Source organism: Sminthopsis crassicaudata, chromosome 1, assembly GCF_048593235.1.
Source record: "Sminthopsis crassicaudata isolate SCR6 chromosome 1, ASM4859323v1, whole genome shotgun sequence".
Lineage (NCBI taxonomy): Eukaryota > Metazoa > Chordata > Mammalia > Dasyuromorphia > Dasyuridae > Sminthopsis > Sminthopsis crassicaudata.
Genome location: NC_133617.1, coordinates 585,105,152 through 585,122,055, shown reverse-complemented (window position 1 = coordinate 585,122,055; position 16,904 = coordinate 585,105,152). Strand labels below are relative to the sequence as shown.

The 16,904-nt window shown below is 35.3% G+C and overlaps 1 protein-coding gene across 1 annotated transcript in view; it reads left to right on the top strand.

The window, feature by feature from the left end:
- The window catches only part of DMGDH (dimethylglycine dehydrogenase), a 92,051-nt gene that overhangs the window by 62,977 nt on the left and 12,170 nt on the right, over positions 1 to 16,904 (top strand). The gene's annotated exons all lie outside the window — the stretch shown is intronic.

The following is a 16,904-nucleotide window of genomic DNA, read 5'->3' as shown; positions in this document are numbered from 1 at the left end:
AATGATGCCAGATACTACAGATACCAAGTTGAATAATATCTGTCCTCAGAGAGTTTATATTCTATTAAAATGTTTAATTATGTCCTATTTATAATTATTCAAATTAAGCTTAAGTTATCACAATCCTACTTTTGATTCAAAATTCAGTAATTCCAGTACTTCTAGAGGTCGTGTTGTCTTGTGAATAAGGAATATTAAGATTAAGTCTGTGGGCAAGGAGAAAAACCGTAGGATGGTTATGTTGGGACAAGTTTCTATTATGCATCTTAGTAAAACAATACAGTTAATGGACTCTATGCCACAGAATGTTTTTGTTGTTGTTCAATTGTTTCATTTGAGCCTGACTATGACCCGTTTGTAGTTTTTCTTGGCAAAAACACTGGAATGGATTATTTCCTTCTCTAGCTCATTTTACAGATGGGGAAACTGAGGCAAACAGAATTAAATGACAGCTAAGAACTATCCAAGACCACATTTGAATTTAGGTCTTCCTGACTCCAGATCTAGCACTCTATCTTCTGTACCATCCAATTGGTATCTTACTACTGCTTTTTTTCCCCTTCTGAATATCTAGTTGTTGCCACAGACTTTCTATTGTAAGTAAATTGTGAGCTTAGAACCTTTCATTTATAGCAATGTTCTTAGGTCTCAATATAAAATGAACATTAATTCTAGCACAATTTTTATAAGCATATTAGTATTTGGAAACTGTGACAACACAAAGAGTGAAACTGGATTCAACAGATTTCTTCTATTCAGTTCTGAAATTCTGGCCTACCTCTTTTTCCTTGAATGCAACATTCTATCTCCCATATCCATGTGCAACATTCTATCTGCTGTATCCATGTCTTCACATGCTGGAAATGTTCCTCCCTCCTCCTCATCTCTTAGTTTCCTTTAAGACTCAACTCCTTTTTTATGCAAGAGGACTTTCCTGGTCTCTCTAGATGCTAGTGCCTTCTCTTCTGAGATCTCATACCCCATGGGGCAGAGCCAAGATGGCGAGAAAAGGAAGGATTCTCCCCAAAACTCCTCCAAAAATACTTCAAATAATGTCTCAACACAAATTCTGGAGTGTCAGAACCCACAAACAAACAAAAAAAAAACAAGTAAAATAATTTTCCAGCAAAGATAACTTAGAAATTCTGCCCCAAAAGTCTGTTGCACTGGGATGAGAATGCAGCACAGTCCAATGCAGGCTGCATTAGTGCAGACCAGGTCCCAGCAAACTAAAATTACCAAACATTTACCTTCTAATATATCTGTTATAAACCCAGTCATTTATATGTTGTCTCCTGCATTAAAATGTGAACTTCTTAGGCACAGGAACTGTTTTTGCCTTTATTTGTATCCCTAATGCTTAGTACCACTCCTAGCTCATGGATAATAAATGCTTATTGATCACTTGATTCATTGACATAAATAGTGAAACCTTAGTCTTGCTGCTTTTCCAATCAAATGTATCTAATTATGACACAGGTCAATGGATGTTGCCTCAGAGGTGGGAAAGTAGTTTTAATAAATGAATGGAGCTCATAGCTAAGGGGTAGGGGCTGGAGAAGCAGTACCCTGAGCACCAGCATCTGTTACTCAAAGTTCTCATTAGTGTATAAAGGATAAATCATCCTGCCCTAGCCTATGCACTAAAGGCTGTGTTCAAATTCTGTGTAACTCTGTAAAGATGAGCATTTGATTGGGGCTAAGTGACCTTTTATAGGCCCCAGCATCAATCACTAAATGCAGAGCTAGGACATTAACATAAAGCATGTATATTTATGACATCAGGCGTTAGGAAAATGAACCTCCTGAAGAGTTTTAAAGGGAATATATTTCTGTGCGGTTTTTTTCCACGGCTTTTATTTTTATGATGTACCATCTGCCCTAAGACCAGAGAAAGCAGGTGCAAGTGATTGGTTCAGGCCCTGGTGGCAGATTGCTCTTCCCCATAACAGAAGTCTTGGTTTAGTGGTTAAAACGAAGAACAAAAATGGCCTCCCACTTGAAAGCACTAAAGTTATCATGGGGGCCACCAAATGTATATACATGACTCATGCTTTTTGCTTCACTTCTTGGGCATTATTGTTTGGGGATTAAAACAAGGGTAAATTTTCTCTTTCTTCATATAATAATCAGGCATAAAACTCCCTTTGTAATTATAAACAGGTGCAGATTGCATATTTATTAGTCTTTTAAAATTATTTCATCAACTAAAAAGACCACAAAGCTCCATTAATTATTTAATAGATAATAGTTTTGGCTTACAGGTCACTAGCATGCTTTATATATTACTGGCCTCCTTTTTGTGCAGAATTGGATTTTACTAATAAAAATAATGGCTGGCATTTTATACTCTGAATTTGCAAATTGCTTTACAACATTTTGAGGGGGATGTTGAGGGGAGACAGGTAATGGGGAGGAGGCCTGTGATTTCTCTCATATAAAAAACTACAGGTAAAGACATTCCTTTTACCAAAACGGATCTATGACTTATAGTTTTAAAGAATTGCTTTAGACATACTAAGAAGCAACTACCCAGGGTCAATCTGTGTGTATCAACTATGGGACAAAAACTGAGGCTTTCCTGACTCTGACACCAAAATGTCTGAGTGCTATGGACATACCTGTTTTACAGATGAGAAAACCAAGATTCACAAAGATTGTATTTGTTTGTTATTTAGGCCATTAGATGGTAAACTTCTTGAGAGAAAGAACTGTGTTTTTTCTTGGACCTTAGAAGGTGATTAATAAATGCTAATATTAGGAGTACTCCTCTTCCAGAGACACTAGCTATGTGACTCGTGGCAAGTTGTTTAACTCTATTGCCTCAGCTTTCTCAATTGGAGAAGAAAATGGCAAAATCCTCCATTATTTTTGTCAAGAAAATACCATATAGGGTCAGGAAAACTTGGACATTATTGAAAAATCGCTGAACAACAAGAATAAATGCTAGGTGAATGACTGACTGATTTATTCAGTAAATGTCAGCTAGTAAATGTCAGAGGAAGAATTTGAATTCAGATTTCTTCTGTCTCTAAGTCCATCCCTCTTTCTTCTAATATACTGCTGATATATGGCATACATTTAAGAAAGATGACTGGACCCTTCTGAGCCAACTATATCAGTCATCTTAACTGACAGTATATATTCCCATGCCAATGACTTCAGGGTGATTAAAAAAAAAAAAGCAGTTTGTTGGTTACTTATAAACACCATCTCACTCCAATAATGCATGATTTCAGTAGTATGGGTATTCCCTCATGTGCAGATTGCAGCCTCTCCACACCTTAGTAGACAGTCTTTCTAATTTACTGTGGCCAAAAGGGAAAAAAAAAATCATCACCTAGTGGCCAGCCTTCCTTTTAAGAATCTCTCTAAACTTAGCTATCTTCTAGTTCTCAGAGATGAGTCTATCACTGATTCCTATCCCTTGTACTTTAGATTTCAAGTACAGCCATGCTTTCTGTCTAGTTCGTAGCATGAAACTGCAAAATACCTGAGGATTTTCCTCTCTCCAGATACAACCTCCTGTCCTTCCTTCTTTCCTATTGTCTTACCTGATAACTTAGTCTTCAACCTATTTGTGACTCAGGCTCATCACTTCCCCTCTCCACATTTTCTCATCCAGGTTCTTCTCTTACCAATAAAAACTCAGTTCTCTCATATTAAAAACAATTATTTTGGCTTAATACATTTTCAGACTTCTTGAAAGGTTATCTGTATTATCTCTACTTTCTATTCATTTATCTTTTCTTTTCTTTTTTTTTCTTTAGGGAGGGTTTTATTTATTCCATACACAGATGATTGAAAGGACAAAATTTTTTAAAATATAGTAATTGGTGAACATATACAGTATACTTATTTCTATTCACTTTTAAATCCCTTGTAATCTGGATTCGCTCCTATCTACTTCCTTTCTAAAAGCTTCCAGATGGTGGTCATTTATTGTTTGGAAGATTTGATAGAACTGTTATTCTACCTTGACCCTCCTGAAGCTTTTGAAACTGTCAAGCACTATGTCCTTGAAACTCTCTCCTTCCCTGTGTAGTATTCATGAAACGACACTATTCTGGATCTACTCCCACATCTTAAAGCTTTTTTGACTCTTTTTTTTCTCTTCTCTTTTGCTAATATCTAATGATAGCTCAGGAATTCAGTTTTGTCTTTTCTCTCTGTCTTCTCTCAGCAATGATAAGGTCTCCCACAGTTTCAACTATAACTTCAGTGGAGATCAGTGTCCAGACTCTACATAACACTTCCAACAGTCCACACCTCATACATCTCTACTTCTCTTTCTTTCCCTGTATCTCAAACTTACTATGCCTCAAACCAAAAGCTTATTCTACAAGCCTCCTGATTTCCTAATTTGGTTAATTTCTGAAGTATTTTCTTAGTTCCCTAGGTTCAAAATTTTGTATTCTTCTTTTCTTCCTCTTCTGTACAACCTACTTGTATCTGACCATTTACTAAGTCTGGTGGATTTTCTGTCTTCAATATCTCTCACATCTATCATTCCCTTCTACTCTCACTTAGTCACTCCTTTGGTATCTCTTGACTGAACTATTATATAATAGTCTCCTAAGTGATTTCCCTGCCCTCTGGTCTTTTCCCACTTTAATCTATCTTTCACACTGTTAACAGATAAAGCTTTCTAAATCTCATCATTTCCCTGTTCAAAAAACTTCCCTTGTACAGCACAAAGTCTGTACTTCCTAGTGTGACATTGGAAGGTTTTCATATAGTTCTAATCTAGCATTCTGTCATGGCTTAGTGAATACAGAGATTTCCTAGGAAGCAAGAAGAACTGAATTCAATTTTTGCTTACATTGTCTAAATAACTTGCTCCCAAGGTCTTCAATAATTCTCTAAGACTATACATAGAGTAGAAAGTGCTAACCTACATTGGTAAAAGGAATCTCCTCATCTAGGAGTTCCCCATACAAGTGAAATTAGGTCCACTCCCTATCTTTCCATGACAGCTACTCTTGTGAAATTGAATAGAAAAGAGAGATTAAATTTATTTGGGACAGTGAGATAACTAATCAGTAACAACCAAACTAATGTATTTGATGCATGACTGATAGGTGGCATTGTGTTGCTATCCACCTTTAATTTAGAGGATAATATTTCACAGGAAAATGGCAAAATTCTGCCTTTTGCCTCCCTTACTCTACTGTACCCTATGTCACTTATGCTTCGCTTACTTTCTGCTTAAGCTTCAATAGAGTGATATTTTTTGGCTGAGGTAACTGGGGCTAAGTGATTTGCCCAGGAAGTGAGATCAGATTTGAATTCATGTCCTCCTGACTTCAGAGCCAGACTTTAGATGACTCATCTAGTCCCAAATCCAGTAACTTTAGAAAGTCCATTCTGATTAAGAATGACAGGAAAAGTTTAACTCTGGGAATAACATACCTATATCTTAACACAACATATCTTGTAGACGACCTCTAGAATCCACAGTAGAGTAAACCTGTGTGGACTCAGGGAAAACTCCAGTCCTTTGTACTGTCTTCAAAGCAAGATTAGTAGAGTCCTAGGTTCTCTTTATGTGGACTAAAATCTGGATTAATTCATACCCTATTAGGCCTCTAGGACTGGTGGGAAAGTATCAAAACAGTTGTCATCCATCCCTAGATTCTTCTCCATGTCAGACTTTCTATAGTGAGGTGATGTGGAAGAGTACAAAAAATATTTCTTAACCTTCCAGTAAGTTTACAAGATTGAATAAATCCAATAGAGTATAAGCAGGATGTAAAATGTGGAGTGTCTTAGCTCATTGTGTTGGAATAGAATATGATTTTGAAGAATTGATGCTTTTGCTTCCCCCTCCCCAACTATGCTAAAATTAATTCTGAGCTTCTGTTGAAATCAGATTTAGCTGCCATACTTTTAAAACAAATTGGGAAATAGGGAGACAGGGAAGCTATAAAAGTAAAGGCTATTTTTCATCCTCACTGGCAGTGGAATGTAATTTGGACTTAATATCTAATGTGCTATAAGAAGGAATAATACCTTTTATGAAAGCAAAGGAAAGAAGAACAACAGATCAAACCAAATTCACATGGTAAAAATAGGTGCTAGAGGTGACACACTTTGAAGGCATGGCAAGAAAATAATGAAAAAAAAATTCATGGATAGTATGCTTTATCCTAAAAAGACTAATGAGAAAATATTAATAACTAATAACTAATTAATAATTGTTCTTACTTGCTCAGCTCTGTAAAATATTTGTGGTAATGTATTATTTTGTAGGCCTGTATTATTATGATACTTGAGGAAAATATGATGGGGGAATAGGAAAACTTGTGCTAAGAATTTTCTACAGGGTATTTTATCTTCTTACTCACTCCATTGACTAAAAGGTGTTGAGAGAGATTGTAAGATCTGGATCTTTTCATTATTTGTTTGTTTGTTAAATCTGACTCAATAGAAAAAATGCACTTAAAGGATATTCTACAAAAGATGTTTGCCGTGAGCATATTAATATGATATGATTCCTTGATGAATGTGTTTCTGTCAGAGGAAATCACATGATACTCATTGGGAGGATGCTCACCTCTCAAGAGCATTCTGTTCACCCAGAAAATCCAGAAAATTTATTATATGACAGCAATCAGTATGTTTTCAGCAACTCCCTTTATGAACACACATTTTTTTTTGTTGTACACATGACAATGTTTTCTTTCTTCTTTATTTTTTTCTTTTTCTATTTTGTATTTAATTTTAAATAAATACATTAAAAAGTCTTTTTAAAAAGAATGCAAGCAGGTAGAGGGAAACTACAGGATATTGAACACATATACTTTAAAGAAGAAATATTTTATTTGTAGGTAGGGAAAAAAAGAATAGAACATAGTTGATGGGAAACAATGACATTCATCTTTGAGCAATGTACTTCCCAGCCCCAGCATAATCTCAGTCATTTCCAGTTAAGTCCCAGGTAGGACTCCCAGAAGTAATTACCTATTACATCTCCTCTGAGCATAACTCTTCCTTTAGTTTTCTCCAGCCCCACCAGGTGGCACCTGTGCCACTTCCCATCACAATTTCTCTGGCTGTCTTTAGCTTTTTGCCACACAAAAGTCCTTCTCTGTCATAGACACTGTTTGGTCTAGAATATCCTCATGTTGGCAGGAAATCCCCTGGCTCTGGAAAGACTCATGGTGTGCATAATTAGATTGTAGTAGGTTACCAAAAAGCTGCAATCAATGAGTGTCATAAAAGTATCAGGCAGGAAAAGGGCCAGTTTAGGGATAAAATAAAAAGTATGGCTCAAGTGTTATATAGGTATTCAAAAATTATTAGGAATATTAGTTAGCTCATTGAGTGGATTCTTTATGGAATATTTATGGGAGAACATGGAGAATGATTATATAGGATGAGAAGGCATAGAGGCACTATTGGAGGGAGTACTCATATCAACGAGATCTTAGGATTTATCCTCACAGGTGTCTGTTAAAGAATCAAAGCAAGAAAAAACACCTTTATTTTCTTCAGAAATTTTAGTATAGAAGCAGAAAAAAACCTGCTAAAGGATTTAAAAGTTTCTGATACTTACTTAGCAGCTTTCTTGTTACCCTGGGGTTTGAATCCATATATTAAGGACCCTGGAGTCAAGAAGATCTGAGTCCAATTTTGCCTCAAACTCATAATACTTACTACATATGTGACCCTGAACAAGTCACTTAATCTTAATTGCTTGTCTGCCTCCTCCAAAATAATAATAAGGAGAATAACTAATTTTTTTTATATAATTTTAAGGTCTACAAAGCCCTTTGTAATCATTATTTCATTTGATGATCACAACAACCCTATGAGGTAGGGAGTGAGTAAATTGATATCTAGATAGGTTAATTAACTTATTCAGGAGCAGCATGCTATTAAGTACCTCAACCAGTCATGTTAAAAATGTATTCCCTGTTGCTAACCTAGATATCCAAGTGCTTAGATTGTGCAAGGACCATCTAAGTTCTTTTGGTGGCCAATTATGATGAATGCATTATAAAGATGTAAAGGTTTTCTATCAGTACATAACAGTGCCATCTTGTGGACAGTGAGCCACAGACCCTGGAAGTTTCTGCATGCATTCCTTTGCCAAGTTTTGGTGTTTCAGTATAATTCAGTAATTGAGTAATTCAAAGGACATTTCATCACATGCAATCATTTCATCTAAAACTAAACTTAATTTTCCATTTTAAAACAGTGCTTTGATTTATTTCAAAGGAAGTTTCTTTGGAATAAGTCAGAGCCCCATATCTCTTGTCTTGAACATGGAAGGAATGCCTCAAAGAAGGAGCAAAAAGAAAATCAGCTGTCTTGAGGTTTTATCTTGGCTCACACTCAGAGCTTTCCTGAAATTTCTGAAGGTCTGCCAACCCCACTAGAACCCCAAGTGCACAGAAGAATTCAGTTAAAATCTTTCCTGATCACATAACAGTAAATCAGAAAATTTTTTCATTACTGAAACAGAAAAATATATAAAAGCATTAATACATTATAAAACAATGTCTTGAGCTTCTCAATGCTTAAAAACAGTATGAAATGTATAATAATCATAGACAGGAAGTTAAAAATATTACTAGCCTTGGGAAAATTTCAACGCCTTCTTTTACAGAAAATGATTTAAGGCATGACTATTCAGGAGATAGAAAAAGTGGTAAAACAACTATGTGGAAAGTTATAAAGATAATGGACAATGAGTGAGAAAGGAGTCTGTGATAATGCTATGGTAGTCAGAAAAAGAGCCAGGAGAGGTTGTGTGGTAGTAGATTTGTGGTTCAAGTTCTTCCTTTGGTGAGGTTTTTTTTTGGGGGGGGGGCAAGGCAATTGAGGCTTCATAGCTAGTAAGCTTCTGAGGCAGGATTTGAAATCAGGGTCAACTGACTCTAGGGCCGGTGCTCTGTCTATTATGTCATCTAGCTTCCCCTCAGATTCTTCCTTTGATACATGCTAGTTTTATAACCCTAGACCAAATTTCCTTATTTTCTCAGGGTCCCCAGGAAACTCTTTTAAAAATATTTATTTAATATTTTTCCAATTACAGATTCTTTTTGCATTTGTTTTCAAAACTTTTGAGTTCCAGATTTTCTTCCTTATTCTCATCCCCAGCCCCCATTAAGAAATACATGTGAAATTATGCAAATTATTTCCATAAAAGTAATGCTATGAAAGAAAAGAAAACATAGATCTCCCACCCTAATTAAAAACCCTTAAGAAAAATAAAGTTAAAAAGAGTGAGATTGTATATGTGTATGTGTGTGTGAGGGAGAAAGAAAGAAAGAAAGAGAGAGAGAGAGAGAGAGAGAGAGAGAGAGAGAGAGAGAGAGAGAGAGAGAGAGAGAGAGAGAGAGAGAGAGAGAGAGAGAGAGAGAGAGAGAGAGAGAGAGAGAGAGAGAGAGAGAGAGAGAGAGAGACAGCAGAGAAAAGAATGCTTCAATCTATATTCATTCACAACCAGTTCCTTCTCTGGATATGAATAGGATTTTCCTTGACAATTTCCTTGACAGCTAAGTAGATTAGGGTGGTCGAGGAGAAGGTGATGAAGTACTGATGCTCATGTGAGTAGAGAGAAAGGTAAATGTGGGAGAATTGCTGTAAAGGTAGAAACAATCAAATTTGATGACAGATTGGAAATGGGGGGTGGGTGAGTAAAAGAGAAATTAACCCCAAAATTGCAAGCCTGGGTGATTGGGAGGATAGTGGTACCCTCTGCAGCAATGGGGATGTTAGGGGGAAGAGAGGATAATGATTTCTGTTTTTATACATGTTGAGTCTGAGGTATATAAGGAACATCTCAGTTACAGAACTCAAACAGGCAGATGGAGATAGGGGACTGGAGTCAGGACCAGGCCTTGATGTAGAGATCTGAGAGAAATGATGTCTGCTTAGAGGTGATCACTGAACCCATGGAGCTGATCCAATAACTAAATGAGACAATGTAGAGTTAAAGTAACAGACAGCCTCTCTCAGTCTGAAATTCTGAATTTCACTCATGCTACTGTTTTTTTCTGTGAATATTAAATTATTAATAAAATTGAAGAATGAAAATCTTGCTTTCTGATTAAAGAAACATATAAGCTATAATACTAAAAATAAAAAAAATTAAATTAAATTTTAAAATGCTTATTTATTCCTTTCCTATGCTTTTAGGAGGAAAGGAACTTGGTACAATGGAAAAAAAGTACTGCCTCTAGAGTCAAAGGTTCTGGGTTTAAATTATACCTCAGGTACCAACCATCCAGAACTTTAACCTCCTTCAGTCTCAATTTCCTTTTGTTCCAGTTCTAGATTTATGAGCCCTCTCTCAGCCTTGATTAATCCTTTCCACTAATCCTTTTCCTAACTTCCCCCTGGCAGTCTTCAATGCCCATCCCAATCTTTTCTTCTCACCTGTTTCTTTAATGATATTACTTAGAACTTTCCATTTTTTTCAGAGATTAGACACAAATTTAGATTTAATTTTAATTAATCTATATTATGATATGTTCCTTTGGGTAATGCATATGCTGTTAATAAAGTTAACTAGATAAGTAATTATAGGTCACTTAAAATACAACTAACAACCTTTACACACTATATTAACTATATATAGTAGACTGTTGATTCAATGTTTTTTTTTTCATTAACTTCTCAAACTGATTAATTAAAACTATAAGCCAAGATTATTTTTTATCTTTAACCTCAGTGTGCTGGGGATTTATAAATTTTTCGAAGTTGTTAACTGTCATCTGCACAGTTAATTCATCGGTGACCCATTAAAACCGTGCCCATCTGTTCTTGGATCCCAAGGAAAGCTCCAGCTATAATTGTTACATTAACCTTCAGGCCTCCTCCTCCCGCCTCTATCCACTTATAAATGATAACTAAATGTAGAGAGAAAGAGCTAATCTTGGTACAAAAGCCCAATGGAAATGAGAAGTAAGATAAAATTTCCATGTTAAAAACTCCCAAAGACAGTCTCTATTAGCAACCACAATAGTTAACTTTTATATATTATTTTAAGGTTATAATTATTGCTGTCGTTCAATTATTTCAGTCATGTCTGACTCCACATGACCTCATTTGGGGTTTTCTTGGCAAAGCTACTGGAATTTCCTTCTTCAGCTCATTTTACAGATGAGAAAACTGAGACAGACAAGTTTGAGTGATTTGACCAGGGTCACACAGCTAGTAAGTGTCTGAAGCCAGATTTGAATTCAAATCTTCCTGATTCCAGGACCAATGTTCTAATCCAGTATGCCACCTAGCTGCTACAAAGTTTGCAAAGCTCCATATCTCCTCACAACAACCCTGGGAAATTGGTACCATTATTATCTTCATTTAATAAATGAGCAAACTAAGGCAGACAATAGTTGTGTTACTTGAACAAGTTCAACCAGCAAATAAATATTTCTGGCAGATCTTCCTGACTCCAGGTCTAGTGTACCTAGCTATTAAGCCAGGAGAATCTGAGTTCAAGTTCTGCCTTACACACACACACACACACACACACACACACACACACACACACTGCCAAATGCTGGGCAAGTCACTTAATTTGTCAGTATTCTAGGCAACTCACTAAAATTTCATGCAAGGTACTGATCTGCAATGGTACAGGAAATTTCCTCAACTAGAAATTCCATATGCTAATGAACTTGAACATATTTTGTAGATTTTTATGAATAAATGATTATTCATTGTTTGATAATTTTTATGATCAGAGGAAAAAAGTTATCCACAAATATATGGATACCATCTCTCATTTATTTGTATTCATAATACCTGAAAGTATAGTAATAATTGTTAACATTTATATAGATGCTAGGCACACTACTTCTGTAGCTGCCTTTCTAATGTAGTTATTGCATGGATTATTATTTTCATTTTATAGAGGAAATGATAAACTCAGAGGGGTTAAATGATTTTCCCAGAATTACATACTCAGTGTCAGAGTATTCAAATTCCATTCTCTTTTGACATCAGGTTCAATGCCCTTAACATTGCTCTATGTGCTGCCCCTAAATATTATGTTAAAGGTTCTTTAATGCTTTGATGGAGCTGTGAAGTAGTCTAACCATTCTGGAAAGGAGTTTGGGACTATGCCCAAAAAGCTATTAAATTTTTCATGCTCTTTGATCCAAGGATACCATTATCAGGTTTATACCCCAAAAAGATCAAAGAAAAAGGAAAAGCACTATATGTACAAAAATATTTATAATGGCTCTTTTTATGGTAACAAAGAATTGGAAAGTGAGGGAATGCCCATCAATTGGGGAATAACTGAATAAATTATAGTATGGTATGTGAATGTTGCTATTCAGTTGTTTCAGCCATGTACAACTTTTTGTGATCCCCTCTGGGGTTTTCTTGGCAAAGATACTGGAATGGCTTGTCATTTCCTTCTCCAGTTCATTTTACAGATGTGGAAACTGAAGTAAACAACATTAATTGACTTGCCCAGGGTTACACAGCTAGGAAGTATCTGAGATCAGATTTGAACTCATATCTTTCTAATTACAGGTCAAGCACTCTATCTATTGCATCACTTAACTGCCATTATATGAATGTAATAGAATAATATTGTAAGAATGAAAACATGGTGATAATGAAGTGGATAGTTTCAGAAAAACCTAGGAAGACTTGTATGAAGTGACACAAAGTGAAGTGAACAAAATCAGTAGAAATACAATAAGGATAATCAACTCTGAATGACTTAGAAACTATGATCAACACAATGACCAACAAGAATTCAAAAGGACTCATGATGAAATTCATGATGGTGCTATCTACCACATTGAGAACTGATGGTGGAAATTCCTTCTATGACACAAATATGGTACTGATACTTAAACCAGGAAGAACAAAACAGAGAAAGAAAATTATAGATCAATCTCCCTAATGAATATCGATGCAAAAATCTTAAATGAATAATTAGCAAAGAGATTACAATAATTTATCAGCGGGATAACACTATGACCAAGTGGGATTTATACCCGGAATTCAAGGCTAGTTCAATGTCAGGAAAACTATTGTCATGATCGACCATATCAATAACAAAACCAACAAAATCATGATAATCTCAATAGATGCAGAAAAAGCTTTTGATAAAATACAGTACCCATTGCTACTATAAACATTAGAAAGCACAGGAATAAAGGGAGTTTTCCTTAAAATGATAATTGGCATCTACCTAGTACCATCAGGAAGCTTTATTTGTAATGAGAAGCTGGACACATTCTCAATAAGATCAGGGGTGAAACAAGGATGTCCATTTTCATCACGATTATTCAGTATTGTACTAGAAATGTTGGCTTTAACAAAAGGAAAGAAAAATAAATTAAAGGAATTAGAACAGTTAATGAGGATATAAAATTATTACTCTCTGCAGATGATATGATGATATACTTAAAGAATCCTCGAAAATCCTCTAAAAACCCACTTGAAACAATTAATAACTTTAGCAAATTACAGGATATAAATAAACCCACACAAATCATCAGCATTTTTATATGTTATTGAGAACTGATGATGGACTTAGGGTGAGTATTGAAATAAATTCCTTTCCTCCTTCATTCTCTTCCTTCTTTCCTTCTCCCTTTCTCTTTCCCTCTACTTCCTTCCTTCCTTCTCCTTTCCTTTCTCCTCTCCTTTTCTTTCCTCTCTTCTCCTTTTTTTCTTTCCTTTCCTTTTACCATTTCTTTTCTTTTCATTTTCTTTCTTTTCCTTTCCTTTCCTTCTTCCTTCTTACCTTCCTTCCTTTCTTTTTTTTTTCTCCCTTTCTTTTCTTTATTTCTTCAACAGGGCTAATGTGAGGATTTAATTTTCGTATTTGCAATGATTTTCCTTTTTTTCCCCTCCTAAATGACTTGGAGAAGAGAAAGGAGAAAATTTGGTACTAAAAACAAAATAAAATTGAATTTTTAAAAATGCTATATTAAGATCATGGAAACATATAGGAGAGGTTAGTACTAAGAGGTTAGTACTAAATTGACTCTGCAAACTGTTCATGAAAGGTGTCATTTGATTTGGGCTCTAAAAATGAGTAGTGCTTTAAAAATGAAAAGAGAAAATTTTCCTTTTTGGGTAAAAAATATATTCTATGATTTCCTGGGACCTTTTGTAAAATGGTCCTTTGATGCTTACAAGATTGTGATCCTTACAACACTGATATTCTTGAGGACCTGGTATGGTACTGTTATTATTCTTCACTTAGTCTTTATCAGTGATGTCCAACAGAGTATATTTGTACTTAAGAGACAGATTTTCATGCCTGGGAACAACTGAGAATCATTGAGAGCCCTGCAAAATTTTTATACTAAGGTCTTCTTCACTTTCTTCCTTCTAATTATGAGTCCAACTCATCATACATCAGTATTGCCTGTGTCTAAGATATCTATTGATGGACTCACACCCTCCTTTACCTATTTTATATTCAACCTTTTTATATTTGTTATATTCTTCAATAGAATGTAAGCATCCTGAGAGAAGGGACATTGTATTCCAAGGATATGGTGTGAGACACATAATATCTCAAGGAATTGAATTAGATACCAAGCATGGGGAATAGTATGATCAAAGGAATGAAAGTGGAAAGTGAGACAACACAGGAAATATTTAAGGACCAGAATATTGCCTGAAACACAATCGACTTGCTGAAGAGCAAGTGGTATAACATAAGTCTGTATATGTAAAAGGATTGCTAGATTGTGGAGAGTAGGATAGTAAAGTATGAAATGTATTCATCAAATTAATTGGGAGTCACTAAAGACTTTTGAGCAAGGGAGTGATACAACTAGATTAATTTGGAAGCAACATGAAGGATGAGATCCTTGAGGGGAGGGATTACTTATTTTTGTATCATTACACACTAGCACACCAGTGTTATATATAGTTGGCATTTAATAAATGATTGTTGAGTTGAATTGAATTGGACAATGAAGGAAGAAAGATTCTAAGGAAGCTATTGTAATAGTCAAAGAAGAGGTAACAAGGATTTGGGACAGCTAGATGGCATAGTGAACAAAATGAGTCATTTTTGTGAGTACAATTCTGGCCTCAGATACTAGTTCTGTGACTATGGGCAAGTCATTTAATCCTGTTTGCCTTAGTTTCCTCATTTGTAAAATGAGTTGGAGAAAAAATTGGCAAACCAATCCAGTATTTTCACAAAAACAAAAACAAAACCCTGAAATAGGGTTACAAAAAGACAGACATGACTCAACAACAAGAAGAAAGAGTTTTCATATGATAGAGAAAGTGGGAATATTGTGGAGGAGAAAAATATAAAAGATACTGATGAGGAGTAATTTGGGGCTCTAAACTGAGATGGATCAGCTCTTCTCATGGTCTGATTACCTCTCTCTCCTTCCCAAAGTAACACAAGGGCAGGTATGGTAGCGAATGAATTCGCTATCAATGCTGTACTTAAAACAAAGTCTTTATTGATAGTGAAGGGATAGTCAGACATTTGGCCTCCAGAAAGGCCAAATTGCCTGGCAAGGGGACGCCAGTTGGCGGACACAAGACAGGTGTAAACCGAGTGCAAGGAAAACAATTTTAGAACTTCATTTTATACACAACTAGGGTCCTAAAACAATATTTGCACAGAGATGTTATCCAAGAGGTTCCGGAGATATTTGTAAATAAGACAGGGAATTTCTCTTAATCATTTGTATCTCAAGTTATCCTTTTAACCTCTCCCAAGACAAGAATTTTCCTATTAATTATTTTTATCTTGGGCTATCTCTTTCTTGACCTTATCAGATACTATGGAGGGGATACCAAAATTTCAATCTTGAAAGATTCATCCTTGTGTTTCTTCACCAGTAAAGTAGCAAGAGAAGAAAATGGCAAACCATTCCAGTATCTTTCTTTGCTAAGAAAACCCCAAACGGAGCCACAAAGAATTAGATATGACTGAAAAATGACTGAACAAAAATGGCACCATCATTGTTTTGATATTGTTTTGAGTGGGTAAGGAGCCATAAAGCACCAAGTCATGGATAGGGAAGCAAAAAGAAGGGTAGAGGGGCATCCAACTGGAAGATGTACCATAGGCAGCTAAGGAGAGATGAGAATGCAGAGCTTTAAAGAGAGATCAAGGTTAATTTTTCCATGTTGATTAGTTGATACCTTATATTATCATTTAGGAATAGATCTGGTAATATATCTAATCCCACCCCCACACTACTCTTTTCTCTATCTCCATCTTACTCAGAACTAGTTCTGATAAGCATTATTCTCACAATGTTGCTAATTAATTCTTAATTAAATTGAAATTGATGAGGATTTATTTATTAATATTGGAATTCTTAACCATTTTTGCTATTCATAGACCCATTTGGTAGTCCCATGTAGGAATATAAACAGTTTAACCTTATTGAATCCCTTCCAATTTCTTTTTCCTGTTTACCTTTTTATATTTCTCTAGAGTCTTATATTTGAAAATCCAATTTTTGATTCCGCTCTGGTATTTTCATCAGGAGTATTTGAAAATATTCTATTTAATTAAATATACACTTCTCTCCTGAAGGATTATACTCAGTTTTGCTAGACAGATGATACTTGGTTGTAATACTGGCTCCTTTGCTTCTTCTTTTGCTTTTTGAATTTTAAAGTAGGAGCTGCTAAATCCTCTGTTATCCTGACTGTGGCTCCACAATATTTGAATTATTTCTTTTTTGCTGCTTGTAGTATTTTTTACTTGATCTGGGAGTGCTGGAATTTGGCTATAATATTCCTGGAAGTTTTCATTTTCTCTCTTTCAGGAGATGATTGGTAGATTCTTTCAATTTTTATTTTACCCTCTAGTTCTAAGACAGTAGGATAGTTTTCACTTATAATTTCTTGAAATATAATGTCTAGGCTCTTTTTAAGATCATAGCTTTCAGGTAGTACTATAATTCTTTTCTCTCTCTCTTTCT